This window comes from Lygodium microphyllum, chromosome 7 (assembly GCF_053477565.2).
Source record: "Lygodium microphyllum isolate KBCC chromosome 7, Lygodium_microphyllum_v1.1.10, whole genome shotgun sequence".
NCBI classification, from domain to species: Eukaryota; Viridiplantae; Streptophyta; class Polypodiopsida; order Schizaeales; family Lygodiaceae; genus Lygodium; species Lygodium microphyllum.
The window spans coordinates 17281822-17287874 of NC_141141.1; positions in this window are offsets into that span (position 1 = coordinate 17281822).

Sequence of the window (6053 nt, forward strand, 5' to 3'; positions counted from 1 at the left end):
GGTGTTTGCTGTAAGGAAATTTTGGCATTATCTTTTAGCTACGCCTTTTACCTTCTTTGTTGACCATCAAGCCTTGTTATATATTGTTAACAAACCTTGCACTATAGGACGCATCGCTAGATGGCTACTTCTGCTTTTGGAGTTTGACTTCTTCGTGGTGGTGCGTAAAGGGAAGCAGCATTACATGGTTGACCATATGTCTCGCATCCCCACAAGAGCATTATAGACGAACTGCTAGATGCACATTTATTTAGCTTGTCCAGCAAAAGGGATTTGTTTAGAGCCAACATGACGTCGTATTGGGTAGATGACATAGTTCAAGTGCTTGAGCACAGACTAGTGGAATGACTAATAAAAAAGGCCCGACTTAGGCGACTCATATTGAAGATCCAACCCTATTAGTTGGTAGCAAGTCAACTCTACACATTGGGGTAAGACGGGTTACTGTGCAGATGTGTGTGTGAGCATGAGATGCATGACGTACTCACAAAGGCACATGACGGAATTGCAAGAGGACATTTCAGTGGAGATGTGACAACTTGAAAGCGCTGTAGTCCCAGCTATGGTGGCCCACTCTTTTTCAAGATGCAGCACGATTTGTGAAGCATTGTGATGAGTGCCAACAGACTAAGGTCCCTATTTGTAAGGATCACATGGAGCTAACCCCAATTATCGCACGACAACCCTTCAAGAAATAGGGGATTGACTTCATTGGACCCATTAGTCATGCGGCATAGTATTCACAAGCCAAATACATCATTGTGGCCACCAATTATCTAACAAAATGGGTAGAAGCATGAGCTACAAGAAAAAATGATACTAGGACCACTGCCAAGTTCTTATGGGAGCAAGTGATCTCACGGTTCGGCTGTCCCATCGAACTAGTTAGTGACCAAGACACACACTTCATCAATGAAGTGATAGCTCACCTACTGTCCACCTTCCTAATCATCTATTGGAAATATTCACCTTATTAACCTCAGGCAAACAGTCAAGTTGAATCCACAAATAAAATCTTGGTAAACATCCTAACCAAGGTCATCTTTGCTTCGCACAGTGATTGGGATAACAAGTTGATGGTGGCCTTGTGGGCCTACTGCACGGCTTACAAGACTATTGTAGGATAGACCTCCTTTAGGTTGACTTATGGTACGGAGGCAATTCTACCCTTAGAGTTCTTCGTGCCTAGCCTTAGGATAGCCTTTCAAGAGAGATGGGGGAAGGGAAGGAGGCATGGACGGAATGCCTAATTGAGCTTGAACACTTATCAGAAACCTAGCTTCTAGCCACCCATGCACTAAATACGAGAAGGCAAGATGCAATCGCTGGTTTGACAAGCATGTCAAGTAGCGCAAGTTTGAAAGGGCGACTTAGTACTGCTGTACTCAGTCAAATGACATAAGCAAAAAATGAAGTTTTGGGGGCTAGGTCCTTTTAGGGTTCGAACCATCAGCCGAACTGGCAACGTAGAACTCAAAACCCTAGAAGGTAAGGGCATAGGCTTATTCAATGGCATCTACATAAAGAAGTAATTTCCTCCCACACACCCATTGCATGAGCCTCCAATTCTAGCACCCCCTGTCCAAGTACGAGTAGCCACTATCACTGAGATGGACGATGAGGATGAGGAAGCTGTAGAAATGGCTTACCTAAGCATAATAGTAACTGCCAACAACACATGCACCATCAATGCATTGATTGATGAAGGAGCGGACTTTAATGTCTTAACTCATAACCATTGGATCTAATTGGCAAACTGCAGTTACAGCCCACTAATGCTAAGCTAAGCCCGTATGGAGGCCGATCATATACACTTTTGGGAAAGTGTAAGGTTGCAGTTTCTATTGAGTCTGAAAGAATGCTGATAATCTTCTATGCGTTGCCCAACACTAAAGATGTAGGCACAAAATCGCTATTAGGACAAACCTTTAAGAAGTGAGCTTGTTGCCATGTCGACTATGAGTCATAGCGTATCCACCTAGCTGTGGGCAACGTCTGAATAGTTACAGCTTTCAGCAAGGGCAGTGTGACTCCTTCCAAGTCCGCAAAGCCACCGGTAGAGAACCCCATTGTTAAGTCTAAGGAGGGGGGTCATGACTCATCACAACCCACCAAGCCTTAATGCCGGCAACTCGCTGAACCCAACATTGAAGCCCATGAACCCCAGTTCAAATAGATACCTAAACATCAAGGACTGCCGCCTAGAAGTAGCCATCTACGCCCTCGCAAAGCTAAGGACCCACACTCGAAACCTAGGAGGCCAATATGAAACTATAAACATTGATGTATGGTCAAGCTGCGATGGGTCCCCAAGACCTTATTGCAAGCGCAAGGCTACTATGAGGGTAACACTTGGATTTGGCTACCTAAAGCCAAAACAACCAAAGTCCTACTAAAATGCCACCCTCAAGCTTGGCCACATGAAACATTGAGCCAGAGACACTCGAGCCACAAGAGAATCAGGCCGCCAAGTCCATAGAACCACCCAAGCCTAGATTAGCAGGGCCTAAACCAATCTATTTCCCAAAACTACAGCGTGCTACTAACAAACCACTCGAATCTAGTGTTGATTGTACCCCTCAAATCTCAAAGCATCTAGTAGCACGAAAACTACAACTACAACCAAACCCATCAAACATGAGGCCAAGCTACCACCCGAATCTAGTGTTGATGGTACTCCTCAAATCTCAAAGCATCTAGTAGCACAACAACTACAACTACAACCAAACCCATCAAACATGAGGCCAAGCATCTAGTAGCATGACAACTACAACTACAACCAAACCCATCAAACATGAGGCCAAGCTACAACCTAAGGAGCAAATCAAGCTATGACCATTAGTTGTTGAACTCTCTAGTTCTGTCAAATCTCAACCACCTATTGGCCTTAGACCCTCTTATGAGTGGCGATTAATTCTAACCTTGGCCCCGTAGACTTAGCTAAAAATATGGGGGATTACTTGGTTGCTTGCCTTAGATGCTTGGACGTGACTTTCATGTCGCTTGCTAAAAGCTATGACCGCTTAGACTTAGGACTCTTGGACGAATCTATAGCAACAGAAGTATGGACACTCCCTTGTTCTTGGGAAGAATCAGAATTTGTGTTTGTCAAGGTTTTCGAGGTAGTTGCGAAGCTGATTGCTACCGAGGTTTCTTGCGAGCAGGTGCAACAACAACCCCTCATCACCTCATATGACATGCGCACAACTTGTGCCAATGATCAAGAGATAGAAGATTTGAAATAGCTCGCAGCCAACAACTCCCCTTTCTTGAAAAAATGATATACTCTTCACCTTCAATAGGAGCTCGAGGGATGTTAGGTCATGTTAAATGCCGAGCAATGACATGCAATCAAAACATCGGAGTACGACCCAACTTCCTCTTATAGGGTACTAACGACCATTCGTGACTGACCCATGGAAGAACATATTCAGGGACACCCCTACTTAGATCATATCCTCACTGAGGAGGAACTGCACATTGCCAGTCGCATGGACTCTGGTGACTTCTTGCTCGATGTCCTTGCTTACATCACCTATCTCGGCATCTAACCTTTAGACATGGACCGATATGCTCATATGGAATATAATCCAAACTTCTATGCTTGGCTCATGTGAAAGTAAAGCACTATACCCATGCATAGAACGCCCTCTACACTCTAGCCTTCAATCCTAGGAAGGATTCTTCTCAATTCCAAGGGGGAGGGTAAGGGTAAGGTAAATTAAACCAAACACATAAGGAAAACAATAAAGAAAAGGCACACATTGGAAACCTCAATGGTAGGGTGAAACAACTTGTGAGTGCGGAAAAGGCCAATAAAATTTGAAATCAATAGACTAATTGGAAGAAAAGTCAACTTTTGCAATTGAGCAATTCAGTTCAGCAAATACGTAGCTGTGTCCTTTTGCTTGTGACTATTCTGAATAACACTAATGGCGAATATGGTTTCATGTTAGGCACCCATCATGGCAGGCCAAGAAAAGGCTAGAAAATTGCATTTTTCAGAAGAAGAATAGACAAAAAACGGTCTTTTGGTGGAAACACGAGCCTTCAACCAGTTTAAGTTTTGACATATCTTCAACGTAGAAGATGTGGCCATCGAGGTTGTGAGGCAAATCATTGAACAATGCAATCTGCAGAAATACATGGAAGCAGTAGGCCAAGGGGTAGACTATATTCACTGTGCAGAGTTTTTGTGGACTTTCCATAGGAACCATGGCACCATAACTATGCATGAGGGAGAGAAAACTCATTGAGTGTAGATTGAATTGACCTCGGAGCTGGTGGAAAAAGCATTGGGCTTGGCAAACAAAGTAGAGAGGAAGCCGAAGAGAGATGTATATGCCTTGCTAAGAATGGACAAGGCGAAGGTCCACACCAACGACGGTGTCAGCTTGGCAGATATTCCAGATCCTAAAGTCCAACTCTAAGCCAAGATGGCGCAGGCGTTGTTTTCTAGTTAGAGGTACAACACTATCATGAGCTGCATTAATGTCCCGCTGTTAGAGAGCATTGCGGCACAGTCGCTAGATGAGGTGAACCTCAGTGGTTTTGTGAGAAAGACCATTGAGACCTCGACAAAGGCTTTGGCAATGGGAGGACAGCCCGTTGGAGAAGAATCCCCTACCACCAAGGCTAAAAGGAAAGCTTCATCTTCAAAGGCCTCAACAATTGGATTTGGTGGGGTCCTTACCGCCATCATCAGGGCATCCTTGGAACAAGGGTAGGAAAGAGGAGGAGGAGTGGATGAAACACCAAGTAGGTCGCTACCTCACCAAGAACAGGAGAGGCACAGTCCAGCGAAAGGACGATGAGTGAGGAAGAAGAAAACAAGGAACAAGAAGAGCAAACTAGCCAAGGAAAGGCTAAGAAGATGAAGAAGAAAATTACACAAGAAAAGCAGGACGAGGAGACGAGGAAAAAAGAGAAAGTGGATTTGCAAAAGGTTCGCAGGGACTCCAAAAGATCGAGGAGAAAAGAAGGAGAAAGTAGAAAGAGGAGAAGGAGGAGTTGAGAAGAAAGGAAGAGGAAGATATGGCCCTAGCAACACGCAGGTCCATTGAGTAGCAGTTCAGGAAAAACAGGAGTCAAAACCCTCGAGCTCACTTAAAGATGAAGGGTCGAGCTCAAGTGCCCATGTGCTAGAGTTCGTGCCACTATGGTGCAAGAAGGCAAGAGCAAGGCCCCAATCACCCCCACTCTCACTCCCCTAGTGCCCACCACCAGCACTGCCATGTCCACACCCAGTTCTACGACCCAGGTGGATGCCAACAACCTAATGGCTTAGGTCCAATACTTCTTGAATAAATAAATGAGCCAAGGAGTAAGAGAAGTAACCCCTCTAGTAGGAACCAAAAGGCTGGTTGCAGCAGATGCCGAGTCAAGGAAAGACCCGAAGAGGCAAAAGGTGGCAGCCTCCACAACCTCCATTCCCGCAACATCAAGGCCACCCGGAGAATACAATGAATATGTTAAGGAGTTTCTCTCTCAACTAGAGAAAGCCAAGGAGGAGAAAAAAATCACAGTAACAAAGCTAGAAGCCAAAATAGAGGCCATGGCTGCATCCTAGTTGGAGAAAACATGCCAAATAGCCATGGCCCAAAGGGAAGTTAATGAGCTAAAGGAGTAGCTACAAGATAAAGAAGAGATAGAAGCAGAATGGCAAGTGCGATTGGACGAAGAAAGTGAGGCCATACAATGCCTCTGACGACACAATGAAGAGATTGTGGAGCTCTATGAAGTTTTGCAAGCTAAAATGGAGAAAATCACTAAAGCCACAAATGAACTAGAGGAGTTGAGGGAGGAAAGAGCTCGTAGGTATGAAAGAGAGGTGGAAAGATTAACCCAAGAGGCTTCCTCAACACAGGAAGAGCAGTGGAAGCTAAGGGGAGAAATGAAAGATCAAGAACAAAGGTTGATAGTGCTAGCTCAGAGGTAGGGGGAAAGCCTTGAAGACATGAAAAGGAGAGTAGAAGAATGGGCCAACCAGAATGAAAAAAGAGTTAAAACCTTGGCACACTATCTAGCTCAAGTAGAGAAAGACAAAATACTTG